Source organism: Bos grunniens, chromosome 21 (genome assembly GCF_055505025.1).
Source record: "Bos grunniens cultivar Pamir isolate PY7600 chromosome 21, Bosgru_T2T1.0, whole genome shotgun sequence".
Lineage (NCBI taxonomy): Eukaryota > Metazoa > Chordata > Mammalia > Artiodactyla > Bovidae > Bos > Bos grunniens.
Genome location: NC_141185.1, coordinates 16754371 through 16778554, shown reverse-complemented (window position 1 = coordinate 16778554; position 24184 = coordinate 16754371). Strand labels below are relative to the sequence as shown.

The 24184-nt window shown below is 37.1% G+C and overlaps 1 long non-coding RNA gene across 10 annotated transcripts in view; it reads right to left on the bottom strand.

The window, feature by feature from the left end:
* Window positions 1-24184, bottom strand: part of LOC147349185 (uncharacterized) — a 242944-nt gene that overhangs the window by 132128 nt on the left and 86632 nt on the right. For 3 of the 10 annotated variants that reach the window (XR_015149506.1, XR_015149505.1, XR_015149507.1), the window contains 2 exons: window positions 23823-23872; window positions 21940-23267 (listed from right to left, as the gene is read on the bottom strand). This is a non-coding gene — a long non-coding RNA (uncharacterized LOC147349185). Of the gene's footprint in view, window positions 1-5740; window positions 7466-16821; window positions 18310-19698; window positions 19938-20645; window positions 20762-21939; window positions 23268-23822; window positions 23873-24184 lie in introns of those variants that run through there. The other 7 variants (XR_015149512.1, XR_015149508.1, XR_015149510.1 and 4 more) reach the window with 7 other exon arrangements.

Below are 24184 nucleotides of genomic sequence, written 5' to 3'. Positions count from 1 at the left end.
AAAGATGCTCAATATCCTGATCATTAGAGGAATGCAAATCAAAATCACAATGAGACATCACCTCACAACTTTCAGGATGGTCATCATCAAAAAGTCTACAAATAATAACTGTTGGTGAGGATGTGGAGAAAACGGAACACTCATGCCCTTGATGGGAACGTAAATTGGTGCCGACTCTGTGAAAAACAGTTGGAAGTTACTCAAAAAATTAGAAATAGAACTACTGTATGATTCACCAATTCCCTTCCTGGTTATTCATTCAAGAAATGCTAATTCAAATTGATATGTGTACTGCAATGTCATAGCAGCCTTTTTACAATAACTGAGATATGGATGCAACCCAGTGTTCATCAACAGATCAATGGATAAAAATGCATACACACACATAAACACATAATGGAATGTTGCTGCTGCTGCTGCTGCTGCTAAGTCGCTTCAGTCGTGTCCGACTCTGTGCGACCCCATAGACGGCAGCCCACCAGGCTCCCCCGTCCCTGGGATTCTCCAGGCAACAACACTGGAGTGGGTTGCCATTTCCTTCTCCAATGCATGAAAGTAAGTGAAAGTGAAGTCATTCAGTCGTGTCCAACTCTTAGCGACCCCATGGACTGCAGCCTACCAGGCTCCTCCATCCATGGGATTTTCCAGGCAAGAGTACTGCAGTAGGTTGCCACTGCCTTCTCCAATGGAATATTACTTATCTATTAAAAAGAAAAATTTCTACTATTTGCAGCACTTAGAGGGTGTTTAGAGGGTATTATTATGCTTAATGAAATGTCAGAAAAAGATAAATACTGTATTTATTTATATGTAGAATTTAAAACATAAAACTAATGTATGTAACACAACAGATGCACACTCACAGATATAAAAAACATACTAGTGGTTGCCAGTGCGGAGAGGGAAGCAGGAAGGTACAAGATAGGAGTGTGCAATTAAAAGATTCAAACTACTATATATACAACAGATAAACAACAAGGATATATTGAATAGCACAGGGAATTATAGCCAATGTTTTGTAATAATCTTAAATGGAGTATAATCAGTAAAGAATCTGAATCACTATGCTGTATACCTGAAATTAATGTTGTAAACTAACTATACTTCAATAAAACAGAAAGGGAACAGATTCTAGTAAGTATCATAGATGACTTAACTTCTATGCTTTACAAATACAAATGCCTGTAAATCAATTAACCGCAAAGAGGGGAAATATGATTTTTTTTTCCCTAAAATTATAAATAACGTCTAGACTTTTTTCCGAGATTACACTTACATATAAATATATCTTATAGATCCACATAGAAGGGATATTAGTTACCATGGTAGACAACTTAAATTACATGTTTATAAAAGATGCAAGAATTCTGTTTAAATGGAGTCTTTGTATCTTTCTAGGAAAACTGGTATTATCAAATTTCAGTGATTTTTTTTTTTTTTTTTTTTTTAGGGCAGAACTAGAATTGGACAGATACATGGGCCTTGGTGAGGATCTGTTCTTTGTCATGTCAAAATTAGTTCAGTTTTGCCCGCATATTTAATGCAACTGCTATCTGTGTTCTTTCAGATATTTTCCAACACTTTAGGAGAAATAAACATAGATATATAGATGGAGTGCTGCTGCTGCTGCTAAGTCACTTCAGTCATGTCCGACCCCACAGACGGCAGCCCACCAGGCTCTTCTGTCCCTGGGATTCTCCAGGCAAGAATACTGGAGTGGGTTGCCATTTCCTTCTCCATAGATGGAGTACAGGTGTCCAATCATAGATAAATAAATTTAAGACATTGCTATTTTTAAAAATATATGGCAAATTAAATGTAGAACCTGAAGAGTAGATGCCAAAATTCACACAAGGTCATGGGTTTTGTTTTGTTGTTGTTGCTCTCAATAGCATCAGAAATTCTGTCACCTTTTTGGGGTCATCTTATCACCTTTCGTTCTGACAAATGTGCCCTTAAGCCTTCACTAAGAAATTTTTCAAAATGAAAGAAATATATGAACAATTTACTAATGTATTATGCAAAACAAATGGCAGAAAGAATTTTCAGTTTCACACCTGTCCAAGCATATAAGTTATTCTTTCTTTTCCACAAATAAAAGTTTACTACAGGCTGCATTTCATTTTTAAAAACTCTAAGCATAAGAAAGGTATTTGTCGGTTTGAGGCTTTATCTATGATACTGGTCTGCTTGAGCTTCCAAAACAAGATACCACAGACTGGGTGTGGTTTAAACAATAAGTATTTTCTCAGTTCTGAAGGCAGAAGTATATGATCAACATACAGGCAAATTTGGTTTATGGTAAAAGCTTTCTTCACGGCTTTAGACACCTCTCTATCCTCACATAACAGACAGAGAGAACACTCAGGTAATAATGGTAATAATCATACTGGATTAGGCTTCCATCCTATGACTTCATTTAACCTTAACTATCTCCCTGAAATTATCCCTCTATCTCAAAATACCATCACATTGGGGGGTGAGGTGGGGGAGTAGGGTTTCAACAAATAAATTTGGGGAGGTCACATTCAGTCCATAACATCTGTCTTCTGTGTTTGTTAAACCGGGTTCCTTGAATCACAGAGAATAAGTTAAATTTGTCCTATACAGTAACAGTATTTAATGACACGTGCTGTGCTGAGTCACTCAGTCATGTCTGACTCTTTGCGCCCCATGGACTATAGCACGCCAGGCTCCTCTGTCCATGGTGATTCTCCCAAGCAAGAATACTGTACATGCCTTATGCTATTCTCTATTCCACCTATAGGCTTCCCAAGTAGCTCAGTGTAAAGAATCTGCCTGCCAGTGCAGAAGACATGGGAAACGCGAGTTCGATCCCTGGGTTGGGAAGGTACTCTAGAGAAGGACATGGCCACCCACTTCAGTATTCTTGCCTGGGGAATCCCATGGACAGAGGAGCCTGGAGGGCTGCATCCCATGGTGTGGTGAAGAGTCAGACACAACTGAGCACACATATTCCAGCTATGTCATAATTCTAATCCTTGCTGAAACATCTCCAATTTTTTAAAAGTATGCCTTTTTAAAAAATTTCCAATTAACTTCCAAACTCATTCTATGAGGCCACCATCACCCTAATACCAAAACCTGACAAAGATCCCACAAAAAAAGAAAACTACAGGCCAGTATCACTGATGAACATAGATGCAAAAATTCTTAACAAAATTCTAGCAATCAGAATCCAACAACACATTAAAAAGATCATACACCATGACCAAGTGGGCTTTATCCCAGGGATGCAAGGATTCTTCAATATCCACAAATCAATCAATGTAATACACCACATTAACAAATTGAAAAATAAAAACCATATGATTATCTCAATAGATGCAGAGAAAGCCTTTGACAAAATTCAACATCCATTTATGATCAAAACTCTCCAGAAAGCAGGAATAGAAGGAACATACCTCAACATAATAAAAGCTATATATGACAAACCCACAGCAAACATTATCCTCAATGGTGAAAAATTTAAAGCATTTCCTCTAAAGTCAGGAACAAGACAAGGGCGACCATTTTCACCACTACTATTCAACATAGTTTTGGCCACAGCAATCAGAGCAGAAAAAGAAATAAAAGGAATCCAAATTGGAAAAGAAGAAGTAAAACTCTCACTATTTGCAGATGACATGATCCTCTACATAGAAAACCCTAAAGACTCCACCAGAAAATTACTAGAACTAATCAATGATTATAGTAAAGTTGCAGGATATAAAATCAACACACAGAAATCCCTTGCATTCCTATACACTAATAATGAGAAAACAAAGAGAAATTAAGGAAACAATTCCATTCACCATTGCAACACAAAGAATAAAATACTTAGGAATATATCTACCTAAAGAAACTAAAGACCTATATATAGAAAACTATAAAACACTGGTGAAAGAAATCAAAGAGGACACTAATAATTGGAGAAATATACCATGTTCATGGATTGGAAGAATCAATATAGTGAAAATGAGTATACTACCCAAAGCAATTTATAGATTCAATGCAATCCCTATTAAGCTACCAACGGTATTCTTCACAGAGCTAGAACAAATAATTTCACAATTTGTATGGAAATACAAAAAACCTCGAATAGCCAAAGCTATCCTGAGAAAGAAGAATGGAACTGGAAGAATCAACCTGCCTGACTTCAGGCTCTACTACAAAGCCACAGTCATCAGAAAGACAGTATGGTACTGGCACAAAGACAGAAATATAGATCAATGGAACAAAATAGAAAGCCCAGAGATAAATCCACGCACATATGGACACCTTATCTTTGACAAAGGAGGCAAGAATATACAATGGATTAAAGACAATCTCTTCAACAAATGGTGCTGGGAAAACTGGTCAACCACTTGTAAAAGAATGAAACTAGAACACTTTCTAACACCATACACAAAAATAAACTCAAAATGGATTAAAGATCTCAACGTAAGACCAGAAACTATAAAACTCCTAGAGGAGAACATAGGCAAAACACTCTCCGACATACATCACAGCAGGATCCTCTATGACCCACCTCCCAGAATATTGGAAATAAAAGCAAAAATAAACAAATGGGACCTAATTAAAAGTAAAAGCTTCTGCACAACAAAGGAAACTATTAGCAAGGTGAAAAGGTAGCCTTCAGAATGGGAGAAAATAATAGCAAATGAAGCAACTGACAAACAACTAATCTCAAAAATATACAAGCAACTCCTACAGCTCAACTCCAAAAAAATAAATGACCCAATCAAAAAATGGGCCAAAGAACTAAATAGACATTTCTCCAAAGAAGACATACAGATGGCTAACAAACACATGAAAAGATGCTCAACATCACTCATTATCAGAGAAATGCAAATCAAAACCACTATGAGGAACCATTTCACGCCAGTCAGAATGGCTGAGATCCAAAAGTCTATAAGCAATAAATGCTGGAGAGGGTGTGGAGAAAAGGGAACTCTCTTACACTGTTGGTGGGAATGCCAACTAGTACAGCCACTATGGAGAACAGTGTGGAGATTCCTTAAAAACTGGAAATAGAACTGCCTTATGATCCAGCAATCCCACTGCTGGGCATACACTGAGGAAACCAGAAGGGAAAGAGACACGTGCACCCCAATGTTCATCACAGCACTGTTATAATAGCCAGGACATGGAAGCAACCTAGATGCCCATCAGCAGATGAATGGATAAGAAAGCTGTGGTACATATACACAATGGAGTATTACTCAGCCATTAAAAAGAATACATTTGAATCAGTTCTAATGAGATGGATGAAACTGGAACCTATTATACAGAGTGAAGTAAGCCACAAAGAAAAACACCAATACATTATACTAATGCATATATATGGAATTTAAAAAGATGGTAACAATAACCCTGTGTACGAGACAGCAAAAGAGACACTGATGTATAGAACAGTCTTATGGACTCTGTGGGAGAGGGAGAGGGTGGGGAGATTTGGGAGAATGGCATTGAAACATGTATAATATCATGTATGAAACGAGTCGCCAGTCCAGGTTCGATGCACGATCCTGGATGCTTGGGGCTGGTGCACTGCGACGACCCAGAGGGAGGGTATGGGGAGGGAGGAGGGAGGAGGGTTCAGGGTGGGGAACACAGGTATACCTGTGGTGGATTCATTTCGATATTTAGCAAAACTAATACAATATTGTAAAGTTTAAAAATAAAATAAAATTAAAAAAAAAATTTCCAATTAAAATAGATGTCTTTATTGGTAAAAATATTCAGTTTAAGACAAGGTCTTGCCTAATTAACAATTCAAATACATATATATTTTTAAAATATCTATCAGTAAAATAATTTTATTTAATGTTGTCTGTTAGGAATGATTATCTGAAAACTGTATATGGACTAATATCCCCCAAATTTCTGTATGTGAATTTTACTTACATAAATAAAATATTTTTTTGTTTTCTAAAGTAGTTGGAAAAAAACTTTTTCACATTCAAAATCATAATGGACATGTCTGGTGTGTATAATAGATTGTATTATTGTTCATAATATTCACTCCTCCAACCCCTCCCCCTACAGACACTTACTTTCTCTTTGACATGTATTTGGCTTGGCTGTGTGACTTGATTTGAGTAATAAAACTTGATGAGATGTGACACATCCTAGATTTGACCTGAGAAAGGTCCTCAGAGCAAGTCACTTGAAATCATAGGATTGTTCTTCACTGTTAGCATCTGTGTTATAAATGAATTGTTTTTTATCTCATTCCCCAATTTGAAAACTCCAGCAAGAACCTATTGCCTTCAGAGACCAAGTTGTTATAATACTTCATAGGGAGAAACAAAAGGAAGCTTTTAATCACTTCCTCTTTTCAAAATCACTGTGAAAAGAAGTGACCACCATCTGATCAAATTGACTTTTCCAGCTACATCCTTCTGGAGAAAGTGATGGCACCCCACTCCAGCACTCTTGCCTGGGAAATTCCATGGATGGAGGAGCCTGGTGGGCCGCAGTCTGTGGGGTCGCTAAGAGTCGGACAAGACTCAGTGACTTCACTTTCACTTTTCACTTTCATGCATTGGAGAAGGAAATGGCAACCCACTCCAGTGTTCTTGCCTGGAGAATCCCAGGGACGAGGGAGCCTTGTGGGCTGCCGTCTATGGGGTCGCACAGAGTCGGACACAACTGAAGCAACTTAGCAGCAGCTACTCCTTCAGCATGATTAAGATTAGGAAGATGTTTTGGGGCCACAAGCTATTCTTTGTGTAGATGCCACTTTGCTTATTCAAACTGCAGTGTCTTACTTTACTGTACACACACCTGGACTCCTCAGTCTCACGCCCACCATTCATAAAACTGAATTGAGTAAATTATCAGTCTCTTCTGGGAGACCAAAAAGTTGTTAAGCATGCCTTCCTTATGGATATGTCACACACATGGCAACTGAAGATTTATCTTCTCAATACGTTTAACATTTATCCAACTGGAAAGACAATTTTCTTCAAACAGGCATACGTGGTAGTCACTATTTTTCCACTTTGTTTGTCTTGATATTATGGGCATCCAAAGTTGGCACGTAATAAATAAATTGCGTGTGTGTGTGTATCCTTTCGGAGAAGGCACCCCACTCCAGTACTCTTGCCTGGAAAATCCCATGCACGGAGGAGCCCAGTAGGCTGCAGTCCATGGGGTCACTCAGAGTCGGACAGGACTGAGCGACTTCACTTTCACTTTCACTTTTCACCTTCATGCATTGGAGAAGGAAATGGCAGCCCACTCCAGTGTTCTTGCCTGGAGAATCCCAGGGACAGGGGAGCCTGGTGGGCTGCCGTCTATGGGGTCGCACAGAGTTGGACACAACTGAAGCGACTTAGCAGCAGCAGCAGTGTGTCCTTTTGTCCTATATATTTATGGTATACACAGATGTTATTGTCTGTTATTTCCATTCTCTTCTGGTTGATTTCCCCATAGTATGTTTTTAGTAATATACATCCTGTAAACATAATTTATAGTATAGCTTTAATTTATGTTTTCATTTTCTATTCTTGTTAGTTCCCTGATCTTTTCCAGATTACATTTTGTTCTATTGTTGTTGTTTAGTCAGGCAGGAACATAACCCAAATCAGCTTTGTGTCTTATGAAGCTCACAGTCAATTACTGACTAATAAAACTAATCATTTTCTTAGAACTTGGAACATATCTCCTAATTCAAGTCTTCTTGGCTAGGGAACTAGTTTATATGATACACATCCGCCTATGTTCCCTTTTAGCATCACCTTTCCTACCAATCTGTGTTAGTGACCTAGGTCTCCATAGAGACCCTGCCCTTTAATCCTAGGACCCAGCCACAAACTATGAAATATGGTTCTAATCAAAGTATTTTCAGAACCATGAGTCTTTCCATCTGGGAAAAATGTGTTTTCTGATTTAGATAACAGAAGCTCTGTGTAGCTATGAACCAGATTTTGTAGTAGCATCAAGTATACATTTCTACTCCTGGTTGATTTTTATTTTTCACTGAGTATGGAAGGCTTATACCCTCTCAGTTTTTCATTCTCTGTAGATTAGTACAATTTTTAAAGGAAAGGGGTTTAAAATATTTTTACTTCACCTTCTTTAAATTGAAGACTTTGAAATCATTGGGATGGGAAGAAATGGGGAAACTAGCTATGCCTTCAAAACATTTTGTATCACTATTTTTGAGTAAAATCTGTTTTTTACTCATTTAAATATTTTATGATGAATTATGATATGTCAGGTTCAATACTAGACAGTAAAGCTATACACAAATAAGTAAGACAAAATGCTCACAGTGAGGAAGTCAGAATACAGAATGATAAATGTGACTTCAACACACACATATGTATAGATATTGTGGAATGCTGGTGAAGGGATGACTAATTCCATGTGGGTTGGTAAGGAAACGTTGATTAATGAGATGACATTGGAGCTGAATTCTTGAAAGATGAGAAAATTCACAGGTGGACAGTGGGGAAAGAGAATCAAAGACAGAGTAAACAGCTTGCAGTCTTGGTGCTGTGAAAGATACCGTAATTCTGTGGGACTGCCAATACGCAGCCTGGCTAGAGCACAAAACACCTACTAATGAGTCAACCCCTTTCCCTTTCTTCCACACAAGGACTTTGCCCAAACCACAGGCATGTCTTCATGCCATTACTATTTTTCTTCTCTACTAGATCACTTTCATTAACTTGCAAACAAAGCAAAATGACTCAACCAAAAATGTTGACCAAAAACAAAAACAAAAAAGCCCACAATATAAACAAACACACCACACCCTGTCCCTGGCCACATTATCTGCTCCATCTGCCACCTATTTCATGCTTTTCAACAAAACTATTTGAAAGGGCTAGAATACTTCTTCCACTAATTGCATCTAATTCTTATTCTTGAAAATTGTGTTTAGTATAAATTGCTTAAAAACCAAAAGTACATGTATAATAAATTTTCTGTATCAGTTCAGTTCAGTTCCGTTGCTCAGTCATGTCTGACTCTTTATGACCCCCATGAACTGCAACACACCAGGCCTCCCTATCCATCATCAACTCCTGGAGCCTAACCAAACTCATGTCCAATGAGTCAGTGATGCCATCCAACCATCTCATCCTCTGTCATACCCTTCTCCTCCTACCCTCAATCTTTCCCAGCATCAGGGTTTTTTCAAATGAGTCAGCTCTTCGCATCAGGTGGCCAAAGTATTGGAGTTTCAGCTTCAACATCAGTCCTTCCAATGAACACCTAGGACTGATCTCCTTTGAGATGGACTGGTTGGATCTTCTTGCAGTCCAAGGGATTCTCAAGAGTCTTCTCCAAAATCACAGTTCAAAAGCATCAATTCTCTGGCACTCAGCTTTCTTTACAGGCCAACTCTGATCCATACATGACCACTGGAAAAACCATAGCTTTGACAGGATGCACCTTTGTTGGCAAAGTAATGCCTCTTCTTTTTAATATGCTGTCTAGGTTGGTCATAACTTTTCTTCCAAGGAGCAAGCGTCTTTTAACTTCATGGCAGTAGTCACAGAGCTACAGTGATTTTGGAACCCATAACAATAAAATCTCACACTGTTTCCATTGTTTCCTCATTTATTTGCCATGAACTGATGGGACTAGGTGCTATGATCTTACTTTTCTGAATGCTGAGTTTTAAGCCAACTTTTTCACTCTCCTCTTTTACTTTCATCAAGAGGCTCTTTAGTTCTTCTTCACTTTCTGCCATAACGGTGGTGTCATACACATATCTGAGGTTGTTAATATTATTCCCGGCAATCTTGACTCCAGCTATGCTTCATCCAGTCCAGCATTTCTCATGATGTACTCTGCATATAAGTTAAATAAGCAGAGTGACAATATACAGCTTTGACGTACTCCTTTCTCAATTTGGAACTAGTCTGTTGTTCCATGTCCAGTTCTAACTGTTGCTTCCTGACCTGCATACAGATTTCTCAGGAGGCAGGAGAGGTGGTCTGGTATTCCCATCTCTTGAAGAATTTTCCACAGTTTGTCATTATACGCACTCAAAGGCTTTGCCATAGTCAATAAAGCAGAAGTAGATGTTTTTCTGGAACTCTTTTGCTTTTTCAATGATCCAACAGATGCTGGCAATGTGATCTCTGGTTCCCCTGCCTTTTCTAAAACCAGCTTGAACATGTGGAAGTTCAAGGTTCATGTACCCAAAAGTACATATGCAGTACTATATACAGAAAAATAGGAAGTCAAGAACTACCTGGAGTAACAGGCAAATTTGGCCTTGGAGTACAAAACAAAGCAGGTCAAAGGCTAACAGGGTTTTACCAAGAGAATGCACTGGTCATAGGAAACACCCTCTTCCAACAACATGAGAAAAGACTCTACACATGGACATCACCAGATGGTCAATACCAAAATCAGATTGATTATATTCTTTGCAGCCAAAGATGGAGAAGCTCTATACAGTCAGCAAAAACAAGACCAGGAGCTGACTGTGGCTCAGATCATGAACTTCTTATTGCCAGATTCAGACTTAAATTGAAGAAAGCAGGGAAAACCACTAGACCATTCAGGTATGACCTAAATCAAATCCCTTACAATTATACAGTAGAAGTGACAAACAGATTCAAGGGATTAGATTTGATAGACAGAGTGCCTGAAGAATTATAAATGGAGGTTTGTCACATTGCACAGGAGGCAGTGATCAAGACCATCCCCAAGGAAAAGAAATGCAAAAATGCAAAATGGTTGTCTGAGGAGACCTTACACATATCCAAGAAGAAAGAGAACTAAAAGACAACGGAGAAAAGGAAAGATATTCCCATTTGAATGCAGATTTCCAAAGAATATCAAGGAGAGATGATAAAGCCTTCCTCAGTGATCAATGCAAAGAAATAGAGGAAAACAATAGAATGGGAAAGACCAGAGATCTCTTCAAGAAAATTCAAGATACCAAGGGAACATTTCATGCAAAGATGAGCACAATAAGGGACAGAAATGGTATGGACCTAACAGAAGCAGAAGCTATTAAGAGGTGGCAAGAATACACAGAAGAACTATACAAAAAAGATCTTCATGACCCAGATAGGCACAGTGGTGTGATTACTCACCTAGATCCAGACATCGTGGAATGAGAAGTCAAGTGGGCCTTAGGAAGCATCACTATGAACAAAGCTAGTGGAGGTGATAGAATTCCAGTAGAGTATTTCAAATCCTAAAAGATGATGCTGTGAAAGTGTTGCACTCAATATGCCAACAATTTGGAAAACTCAGCAGTGGCCACAGAACTGGAAAAGGTCAGTTTTCATTCCAATCTCAAAGAAAGGCAATGCCAAAGAAAGCTCATATTACACACAATTATACTCGCCTCACATGCTAGCAAAGTAATGCTCAAAATTCTCCAAGCCAGGCTTGAACAGTACATGGACCATGAACTTCCAGATATTCAAGCTGGTTTTAGAAAAGGCAGAGCAACCAGAAATCAAATTTCCAACATCTGTTGGATCATCAAAAAAATAAGACAGTTACAGAAAAACATCTACTGTTTTATTGTTATGCCAAAGCGTTTGACTGTGTGGATCACAACAAACTGGAAAATTCTTAAAAAGATGGGAATACCAGACCACCTGACCTGCCTCTTGAGAAATTTATTACCAGATCAGGAACCAACAGTTAGAACTGGACATGGAACGACTGACTGGTTCCAAATTGGGAAACGGGTCCATCAAGGCTGTATATTGTCACCCTGCTTATTTAACTTCTATGCAGAGTACTTCATGAGAACGCTGGTCTGGATGAAGCACAAGCTGGAATCAAGATTGCTGAGAGAATTATCAATAACCTCAGATATGCAGATGACACCACCCTTATGGCAGAAAGCAAATGGGAACTAAAGAGCCTCTTGATGAATGTGAAAAGTGAAAAAGTTGGCTTAAGCTCAAGATTCAGAAAAGTAAAGACCATGGCATCTGGTCCCATCATTTCATGGCAAATAGATAGGGAAACAGTGGAAACACTGAGAGAGTTTATTTTGAGGGGCTCCAAAATCACTGCAGATGGTGACTACAGCCATGAAATTAAAAGACACTTGCTCCTTGGATGAAAAGCTATGATCAACCTAGACAGCATATTAAAAAGCAGAGACATTACTTTGCTAACAAAGGTCCTTCTAGTCAAAGCTTTGGTTTTTCCAGTAGTCATGTATGGATGTCAGAGTTGGACTATAAAGAAAGCTGAGTGCTGAAGAATTGATGTTTTTTTTTTTTTTTTTTTTTTTTTTAGAATTGATGTTTTGAACTGTGGTGCTGGAGAAGACTCTTGAGAGTCTTGGACAGCAAGGAGATCCAACCTGTCCATCCTAATGGAAATCAGTCATGAATTTTCATAGGAAGGATTGATACTGAAGCTGGAACTCCAATACTTTGGCCACCTGATGCAAAAAACTGACTTATTTAAAAAGACCCTGATGCTGGGAAAGATTGAAGGTGAAAGCAGAAAGGAACGACAGAGGATGCGAGGGTTGCATGTCACCACTGACTCAATGGACACAAAATGTGTAAACTCCGGGAATTGTTGACGGACAGGGAGGCCTGGCTTGCTGCAGTCCATGGGGTCGCAGAGTCAGACATGACTGGGCAACTAAACTTACCATAAATTTAGGCATCAATATATTACTTAATTTTGCACAGATTGAAATATTATGTAAATTATATCATATTGTGTGTATTGTGACTTTTTTTATAGCTTTTCATTCTAAATGATGCCTGTAGCTATACTTTATACACTTTAACTTGTGCATAGCATTCCACTACACCAATTACCCCAAAATTACCTAACTGCTCACCTCACAATAGAAATGTGGATTGCCTTTTCTGCCACATGCCATGTCATTAGGGTTATTCTTAAATATTGCATCTTGAACTTGTGTGTCAATTTTTCTAAGGTGGATTTATAGATTTGTTCCACTCTGTCAAAAACAATAAATTGTTTTAAAAAAATAGTTGTACCAAACTGTACCCTTCTAGTAGTGTGTAAAATGCACTGTTGTATTACATTATTACTCGGCCTTAAAATTACCAGAATTTTTGAAATAAGCTTTTAGGCTTAACACACCTCACTGGAAATTTAACTTCTATTTTTGTTTATTATTGAATTTGAGCATATATTCATATATTTAGTGGTCTTAGATGTTTCTTCTTCTGTAAATTGTCAGTCCAAGTGTTTACATATTTATCTATTGGCTAATTTATTTGTATTTTTGCTAGTTTCATCATTTTGCTAGGGTTTCAAATTTCCCCATTTGTGAAACCCTTTTATGGAAACACGACCTGGGAGATAATCATGTGAGTCTCTGCTGCTCTGTTACACAGTGGCCGATGTAAAGTCTCTAAAGTAACACACTCTCTCCCCCCAACTCATTTCCTTTTTGCTTTAGAAATTATTTTTTATCTCATTATCATTTTGTGTTTTTTCTCAAAGCACTTATCACATAACATTATATAATACATCTTTTTGTTCTTAACACATTTTTGATGGGATATAAGCTCTTTCAGGACAAAAATTTGGTTTTAATGTTAGTGATGACATCATCACTGACTAGAAAGAAAACTGGGCTGTGTTATCCGCTAAAGTATCATTCACTGTTCAATAAATAAATGCATTAGATCAATCATGTTCCTTTGTATTATGCTCCCCCAGCTCTTTAACCAAATAAACAAGAAATAACTTAAAATGTGATATTACTCAAAATAATAGCTTAACAGTCAAAAGAGCATGTTTGAAATTTATAGTCATAAAATATGAATTTGTTTCTCCATCATAGATTACTCATCCACTTTGAAATTTGAGAGTTAATGATTGTTCTTAAAAGTTTCCCGTGAATCATAACTAAGAATCTTTGTACCCAGAGATCTGTAAACTGGAAAATTATTTCCTAATGCTGGGTTTAATTAAACACAACTTTTAGTAAAAATATCCTGTTAGAAGATGTTTACTGGAATTGCTTTAAAAGAAGAATTATAAGAAATGTCTTTAATTTATTAAAATATTATGGAGAATCCAACACACAGAGGAATAAAAGATAAGAGTTTGCTTTGAATTTGTCTTGCAAATTACTGGTCATAATGTTAGAAAAAGGAGAAATTTGAATCACAGAAATCTAAGACTACACAGAAGTCAAATCAAATAAGAAGGAATTGTGTTTAATCCTGCATCAATTTGGATAGTTGTCTTAATGGAAGGAAGATCACAGTGCCATTAGTTAATCTCATTATCAAGGTTGTTTTTTATTTTAATAAATCAGAATTATTTGTCAAATCACACCAAAGAAAATTATTACGAACTTCCTAAAGACATATTTATCAGGTTTTCAATGAATGCAAAGGGAAGTTCCTCGAAACTGAAAATATTTTCTTTTAGAACAATTGTTTCTGTTAGCAGATCTGTGTTGTCAGTAGTTACAGTATAAGGAAGTGGTCTAAAGAAAAAAATTCAAATAAATTTATGGATTTTTATAGTCTTATGAAGATGATAAAAACAATGTTCTTTTAAGTGCAACCACTTTATGTAAATCTGTGGAATTTATCAGCTATCGCAATTATGTACCAATTGTCATCATTCAATTGGTTATTTTGAAATTTACCAAAAATATTTCTTTAAAAATCATTGCTAAAAAGCCTAATTAATTAAACTGAGCAATTACTTTATCTTTGTTTTTGTTAAAAAGTAAAAATTTTAATACACTGTGTTCTTAATACAACATTGGTCACTTCTGTGCTTGTTTTTTGAGTGCCTTTTTCATCTTAATAACAAGGTGTAGAATCTTTTGGAGGATTTAGAGTTGTTTAATAAGCTTCATAAATCACATGCTTTTATGTTTTTGTTTTATCCTACTCACTATTCAGCAAGTAGTTTTAAAACTTCAGAAATCTGTTTTCTACATTATACATCAGAGTGGTGAGCAATCCATCGCTGGTTTATGATTTTTAACGCATATACTCAGTGCCATTCACCATCTCATCTCATGCTCCTTTGAGAGCTTGAAATCACCTATCATAGTAAATCAAACCAACAAACAAACTGAAATTATGAAGGATTGCACACCGCAGTTCTGCATTGCCAATATCCTGAACTTGCTTTTTTTTTTTTTAACCAGCCCATCAAACTGAAAATAATACAAACCATGTTTATCATTTGTCTCCTCTACTACAATAAATTTCTCTCCTGACTTCCCTATTTCTTCTGATGGCACCACCATCCTTCTAGTCATTTACGCTAAAACGTCTGTGCATAAAGTTTAACTCTTCATTATCTTAAGCTAGCACATATATACTTCTATATACTGAAATTCAGTAAGGTCACTTCAGTTCTATTTTATTACCTCCGGAAACTTACTTAAACTCCTTTTTACCTCTCATTTTCTCTTTTACAAGAAAATCCTAAGATAGTGATAGCTTCCACTGGCTGGTCCTCCATTCATCTTTCCTGTGAGATAATATCCCCAAGGCTCACCCTGACTGTATAATCACCCTGCTCACAGGCTCCAACAGCTTTTCTTTACCTCCTAAAAAGTCCAAATCATCAACATTTGCTCCCAGTAGAGAGAGAGGAGACAGTTATCATGGATACCACCACAGTAAATTCTAGATCTAAGAGGAGCCAAAGGGTACTGGTCAGCTATCCAACAGGAATGCAAGGAAAACTAGGGAAGACACATTACCAACTTTTCTATGGACGGTGGTCTTTTCTGGACTTTCTATTATGAAAACCCCTTCCTAATTTAGAAGCAGGTCTTCACAACATGATTCTCTGCAGAGTCAAAGCATTTACCCACCATGAAAGCCTAAGACAGATATTTTCTTCTCCCTACAACCTGCAAGCCAACGGGAAAGCAAATAACCCAGGTTTGGTCAATTATTTGTAACCACCTAAAAATGTGATTCTTGAAAAAATATCATGAGGAGGAATGGAAGTGGAGTATGAATCTACAGCAGCAATAGCAATATATTGCTGTGTACAATAGCAAGGTCATTTTACACCTGGCCACTATCCTGGTGGCCTGTGTCCATGGTGGTGCTATAGTCAGATTGGTGGGGTTCTTTTTGTTGTTGTTTTTGTTTTGCCTTTCACTTGTTCCTGACCATTTTCAAAATATAGTTCCCAAGCTTTCTTGCCAACTTAAGGAGCTATGCAAAAATACTTCCAATATAGTACTTTCTGCATAAGATAAGTAGATCAGTATCCAAAGGCTGAACCAAGCACCATAACTGAATAGAAGACAGAATTTCCTCAGGAAAATATGTGGACTATGATTTGGTAAAAGTGTCATGTGGGTGTTAGAAGGCAGACAATTCTATTGGTATTCAAGGACTGGATTCCAGCAGCAGAGGGGAAATATCTAATTAAATAATAACCCACAGTCCTCTGAAAATGAATTAAGCAAAATGTTTGGGAAGTGTTGGAGGCCCCTGCAATAAGACAGTATAAACAGTAGGAAGGACATGTGAATTTCATGGATATGGAATTAAATGACTCCTTCGAACAGTGAGTCATATTGACTTTCATGACTAATAGAATTTATTCCTTTTTCGCAGTAGCCAAAACCAAACTTTGATTCTTTAAGTTGTGAGATTACATCTATTGAATATATCTCCACATCTCTTATGAGAAATTTAGGGCATTCTTCCAAAAACAGACCACAAATACTGCAATGGAGACATACATGAAAATTCAGAGACTAAGTGTAACCCAAACTCCCAATGCCATTAATCTCCCTTAGTCAGACTAGTAATACTCCTTCATCTATGAGGCAAAATAATACTATATATATATATATATATATTTTTTTTTAGGGAGTTAGCTTTCCCCATGACCTATTTTGGTCTACAGACATATATCTGGAATCATATTTCAACATATTCATATTTCCAACTGGCCAACTGCAAAGTCAAAACATGGAAGACAAGACCACATAAAGAGGGAGGGGAATATGTACATCTATGGTTAATTCATGCTGACATATGACAGAAATCAAACCAATATTTTAAAGCAATCATCAATTAACTAGAAACAAATATTAAAAAAAAATAGAAGTGCAGGACTAATTTCCATCCAGTAAAATCTGGGGAAATTTTCTGAGAATGGATTCCAGGGGTATACGGAACATAAATTTAGAATGGGATGAATATTTTAGGGGTGCATTTACCCATGACTCTGAATTAGATATACTCATATATAGGATATATGAGGATATAGGAATAACCACAAGGATTTGCCTGTTTCTCTGGAAACCTGGACTCAGGAGTGTTGCATACTAAACACAGTTGATAGTATATGGCATAATATGAAGTAAAGAATTCAAAGATTTCTGGAGCATTTTAATTTTATAAGTGTATATGTGGAAGAAAAATGTATGTGGATATTGGGTAGTAGTCAAAAGGTAGACCTAATGGACACTTGTCCAGGGTCTGAACCTTTATATTTTAGAGGAATGCTTCATTTTCTAAATCTTGGTGACAGGTAGGACGCACTCACTCACTAATATTGAGGATGAGGACATAACCTATTGTCCATTTTCTGCTTTGCAGAACTTTAAGTCTGAAGTAGATAATGCAAAGAAAAATGGACAGGGTGATTAGATTCAAGGCAGAGGGTTGAACAGCAGCTGCGTCCACTGGCAATAACAATATCTGCTGTATCCAGCATAGAGGACTGGGTAAGGTTCCGGTGGGAAGAAGTGGCAGCATTCTGGTATGTTCTATCTCCACTCTGGTTCCTTCCTTCTCCCAAATATGATTCTTTACATTTTGTTGCTGTTAATCTGGGATACTCCACAAATCTAACAAATTATGCTTTCTGTTTAAATTAGCCATTCTCAATTTTGTAACATATCATCAAAGATTATTAGTCTAAAGTTCAAGCACAGATTTTGCATATTCATTGGTGTCTATTTTAGGTGTTAGAAGTGCAATGGAGGACTCATTCTTGGAAGTACAGCTGCTGCTGCTGCTAAGTTGCTTCAGTCGTGTCCAACTCTGTGCAACCCCACAGATGGCAGCCCACCAGGCTCCACCGTCCCTGGGATTCTCCAGGCAAGAAAACTGGAGTGAGTTCCCATTTCCTTCTCCAATGCAGGAAAGTGAAAAGCGAAAGTGAAGTCGTTCAGCAAGTGTCCGACTCTTCGTGACCCCATGGACTACAGCCCACCAGGCTCCTTCGTTCATGGGATCTTCCAGGCAAGAGTACTGGAGTGGGTTGCCATTGCCCTCTCCTGGAAGTACAGCTAGGATATCATTTTGTAAGTGCAGAGCAGTGATGGCAGGTGGGTTAGGGTCATTCTAGACACTTTATCTGAAAAAGGGCAGAAGAAACCAGAAACAAGAGCAGAGTCTTCAAAATAAGCTGACATTAACAATGAAGCTGTCTGAAACTGTTTCCTTTTCCTCACAGTTTACTGATTAGTGTCCTAAATAGGGATAAAGAAACCCTGACTTTGAGAGTTCCAAGCCAAACACATCATATAGATGACCTGGCTAATCCAGAATAGTTAGAAGTTGGAGGATGGCAAGAGATGTGTGATGTGAAGATTGACAGCTTCAGGGCAAGATTCAGAAAAGGTGTTCCTACAATTTACTGGTCTCAGGAAGAAGGTTCTTGATGTGCTAAGCAGTGTCACTCCTTGTTTCTAGCCAAGAGATTACAGAGACAGCAAATGGCTGGGTATTCAACCTGAAAAGTTGAAATGGGGCCTGGTATGTGGAAAGCTAAATCTGGCATTCATTCTCCTCCATAAGCAGTTCAGGTTTCCATCCATGCCCTACTCTCCAGTTAAACAAGAATTTTTGATTCTGCAAATATTGTGTATACTTTTGGGATGCTAGTATTTGTCCATTCATTCATTTTTATTAACACTGTTCTTTGTCTAGAACATATTCCCTTTGTGACTCTGTCTAGCACAATCCTATCAATCAAAGCTGAGTTCAGTGGTAAAATCTTCCACAAAGTGCTGCTGATCTGCCCACCTGGAATCTCTACCACTACTAAATTCTTTCAGCATTTTGTAGTAGAATGAATACTGTGGCCCCAGTCCAGTGGCAGACTGAAGTCTATTGATGAAAAGCAGAAATCAATCAAGTCAAGGAAGAGTTCTGGGGTGTGGATTAAAATAAGGACTTGTCTCACCTTGGTAGCAAAATTTCAGAATTAGAAACCTCAGTTCTGGGCCTGTTAGCTGAGAAAGGAGGCTAAATCCAGATGTGAAGGAAGCACCAAAGGCATCCCAAACCAAGAACACAGCTTCTTTCTTTCTCCATCTCCCTAGTATTAAGTAGGAGGTTGGGCATGAGTAATGGAGGAGTGGCCTAGCCTAAAAAGATCCAAGCTGATCTCTAAATCCCACCCCAGAGCAGCCCAGGACAGCTCACAGATATGCTACAAAATAACCAGAGTGTTCCAACTCTGGCGCATGCGCCTACAAGCTAACCACAGGGGCTTCTCCAACTCTGGTACATGTGCCCTTGATGCACAGCTGTGTCCTCAAGTGACCTTAGGCAGCAGAGAGCCTATTAAGGGTTCGTAAATACATTATACATACATACATCTGATTTCAACAGACTGAATTATGGAAAAGGCATGTGCAATAGAGTCTGCTGTTATGCAATTTGCAACTGTCAATCAAGACTGTCAGTCCACACCCACCGAGATGAATATGTAAAAGCCCTGTCTTGATAAACCCAGTACCTCATCACCTCTGATGCCAGCGCCTCTCTTGGCTTGGTCCACCTCTTCTTGCAGGTGTTCTTTCTGTTCTTAATAAACGTGCTTTTGCCAACCGGTAAGACCTCAGATTCTTCTTTGTATTCTTACCAAGGACCAAGGCCCACGGGGGTTGAGGTGGGGGGCGGTCCTCTTTGATCCTCCCCAAGTCTGGTAACACTAGTAAACGGGAAAACTCTTCCCATTCTCCTAGGCCTGCTTCTCTAGTAGAAAAATAGGACAGGGTCACATACACATTTTGTTTGCATATGAGTCGAGTGAGGTAGACAGGAATCGACAGTATAGTTCACTAATGGTGTGTTATTTTTTTTTACCACTGCTATAGCATAATTTATAAAGGCAAATAAAATTCCTCTCTTTTTTTCGGCTTCTGAAAAAGCATAGTGCTATATACGTAGTATAAGCTCAGTAAAACACTTTTAAATAGACAAATGAACAATTAACACTATAAAATATCTTTATTTTTTTTAACATCTAATACTGTAGTCCATAGAAATTATTCGTCATATCTATTTAGATTTGATACTCAGAAAAATACCACTCTAGTTCATCTTACCCACATTATTTCTATCTCATGGTCAGTATTTGGATGCACTTCTGTGATTAAATTTTAGTAGCAGAGTTAAACTTTTCTTAAGTATACACTATCATATCAACCCCCAAAAATCAATGATATTTGAGTGGTTTCCACTGTATTTCTATAAATTACTAGAAATTGGTCATTATAACATATTTTACACTTTAGTGTAATAGAATCCCAAACAATAAAATCAGATACTATGGAAAACGTATTTAAGTCTTGATAAAAAATTTTTTTGATGTCTTAAATCAAAACTGCATCTTCATTTTTTTAAGCTTGCATTTGAGGAAAATAAATGGACCAATGAATTGCATACTCCCAAAGTGCATACCTTTGAAAGCATAACGCATAAGCATCTGATTGATTTTGCTCCGGGCAATTATGTTGAAATAGTCATCATAATATAGAGTAATTGGTTTTCTTTTTTTAACCAAGACTATATCAGGCCTATCAAAAAATTGAAAGGAAAGATGCCACTGAACTATATTACAAATTAAACATTAAAAATGAGAATTTTTATTTGACATTATGACAATTTATAGCCCAAACAATAATTTAACTTTAAATTTAACTTAACTGAAAATATTCCCAAATAAGTTTTCAAAAGATGGCTAATAATATATCTAGGTGGTGACATAAACCAGAATTACTCCATTTCTATTTTGGCAGTTATTATAAATAAATTTGAGCTGTGATGCAAATTCTATTTCACTCTAACTCAAAATACTGAAAATTATATCTAAATTCAATTTTATTATTTACATATTTGCTCAACTGTACTTGGGTATATTTAATTGCATTTCAAAGGACTTAAAATGACATCCCCTGTGTGCTAGGTAAGTGTTCCAGGTAATTAAAATGATCAGTGTCCTTTCATTTAATCCCTGTAGTAAGCCTATATAAAAAGATCTCACAAAGTCAGACAACTTGTGACACAATTTGAAATTAGGAATTATGTTCTGTGACTGAAATCATACAAGTTTTGAATATATTTTATCATATTTTATACAGGCATCTTTTTTGATGCTTCAAGGTCACCACCAAGATGGAGGGAACATTTAACACTTTCATGCTTTAAGTCATATTGAAGGCATATTTGTCCTCACTCTGGTAGAACCTGAACTATTATGCTTGTTTCTGATATTTTTTTTTGATACTTTATTGATGGCTCAGTGGCTGTTTACTTTGGTTGTGTGTGGCTGTTTGCTGAGATGCTTCATGTTTGTATGTCCAACTGGCTCCTTGGAATTTGCAGTATGCAGAAACTTGATTTCACCTAGCACTTTAAATTAATGAGACCTGTGTGAGCGCCTAAATCTCTCTTAAATGAAATGTTCAGTTCAACTTCAGTGAAACTCTTCAGCGAAAGACCACTTCCATAGTCATTTACCTACACCTTCAGACTGGCTGGTTTTGGCTAACAGGCAGAAATCAAGAGGATATAGAAGAAAGAAGACAGTGCTTCCCACTTTCCCAGCTTTAGGCAGTGCCTCCAGTGGCTGCCTTGCTTCTGTGGCTCTAACTCCCACTGGATGGGCTAACTGCAGCTCAGGATTCTTCTGGTTGACTCCAAGGCCTAAATTCTGATAACACTGCCTCTTTCTGTGGTCTCTCTTGCCCTGGGCTAGATGGTTTCCTACTGCTGCTAACCTACAAGTTCTTAGCACTCCCATCACTTGTAAAACCAATTCCACGTGCTAAATCTCCTTCTTCAAAATATTTTAAATGCCTTTAACAATGCCTTTTAAGAGTTTACAAATAATATTTAGACCCTGATACTACAGAAGGTGAAAAAGCAAGATCATAGTCATCTAGATAAAGATCATCCTGGACCAGGAAGAACAAGTTCAACCGTTTGGGAGAGAGCTGCCAGCAGCGCTCGAGGCACAGTGTCTGCCCCTGGAGGGAGGAGGTGAGCCAGCCCAGAGACAATAAAAAGTGGGTCAGAGAAAAGAAAGGATGGAGGATAAAGCACATCTTCTAGAACCTAGTAGGTCATCTTTCTTTTTCTCTAAAAGAGATGGAAAATTATCAAAGGCTTTTAAACTGTAGGGTGTGATGGTTTAATTTTTGTCTTAACCATTTTTTCTTGAAAGGGGCAACAGCTGAAGTAGAAAGACATATTTAGAAGGGAGTTCTAAAGACATATTTAGAAATATTTTGGCAAGAAGAAAAAAAAAAATGGTTGTGACAGGAAAATAGTGGTGGTGATAAGGAGTGATCAACTCATGGGGAGGTTATGAGGTCAAGTCTACAGGATTTGAGGGTGAATGTTAATGCATTAAACAAGAAAAGAATACTTTGGTTTAAAAGTTTATTAAGATATTTACATAGAGATATTAGGTATATGAGAATGAGCTATATGAGTATGGACTCAAATGGAAAGATGTGACCTATAGATATAAACTTGGATATTACCATATATACATAGTAGCTTTAAAGCCATGAGACTAAATGACATCACTAATAGTATTTCCTTGTTTATTTCTTGTAGCTTATTTGTAGAATACCAAGCCCCAATAGTATTTCTTGCTTATTTTGGATAGGTGAATTCAAGAAAAAATGACTACGTAATCTGTAGATTAATAATATAGAAAATATAGATTACTTTTATATAAAGCTACAGAACCTTTTAAGTGTTCTTTAGCTAACGTATTCACAATGAGGAGTCATATATTTAGTCCAAGTATTTTTGAACTTGTTTTTTAAACAGGTGTATTATTTAAGTTCCACATCCAGCTCATACTAAGGAGAGACTTGATAAGATACATGCAGTGTCTTAGAGAAGCCTAGGACTGCAGTCTCAGGTCTTGAACACTGAAGGCTCATCTGTTTCTTGCTTTAGAGTCTGCAGGTATCTCTGCTACATTTTCCCCTTCCACTGCAGGCCATCTTTATCGACATAGCAAAAGTATATTCACCAACACTTTTACATTTTTACATCTTATGACTTCTATGATTCAGAAAAGAAAAAAAACAACAGTTCACAGAACAACCAGAAAGCAAGAAAGTGCTGAAAAGGCTGTATATTCTGTACCGTTTTCAAGGCCAATTTAACAGTCCCTTAAGAAAATACATTTTTAATTCTTTCATTCATTGCCTACATATATATATATATATATACACACACACACATATATTTTGAACATGAAGCTATTTGCATTTCTCCTTCAGAAACATGAAAAGATAAGAATAATAGCAGCATTTGAAACCATTTTCCTTTAATATACTTTTTTTTTTTACAATTCTATGCATTTTATCCCAGATTTCATAAAGTTAAAATTGATGTAACAATTTACCTGAAATGTTAGATCAGTATACAACAATAAAGGTTAGCATCAGAGATATTTAGAAAATATGATATTCACTAGAAAACTACATAAGAAAAGCTTATTTAGTTTTAAGTTTAATACTCCATGCCACATTTTAGGATTACTTAGATAACTACAGTAAAAAAAAGAAAAAAAATTCTTTTTAACTTTGAAGCTATGAAGCATGCTAAACTTACCGGAGTATGATGCGATGATAAATTATTCAACACTGCATATGAAGATAGATCTACAAAATAGAAAAGAAATGCCTTTTTGTCATTTATTCATTCAATAGGCATTTTTTCAGTTGACTGTGCTTTTCACAGGATAGCAGTATCTGGTTATAGGAAAAAAATGATAAACTGAAAAGATAACATACTAAATTTAACTGCAATTATTTCAGAACTAAACACTTTAACTTCATTAAGAGTCCAATCAAACTACCAGCCAGTATCCTCAGATTTGCTCCCTGCACTGGTGCCACGTACTTTAAGCCTGATCATCTTTTCTAATGACCCGTGCAGAAAGCAGAAAAAGCCTTGGCCCTACTCTTGCTATA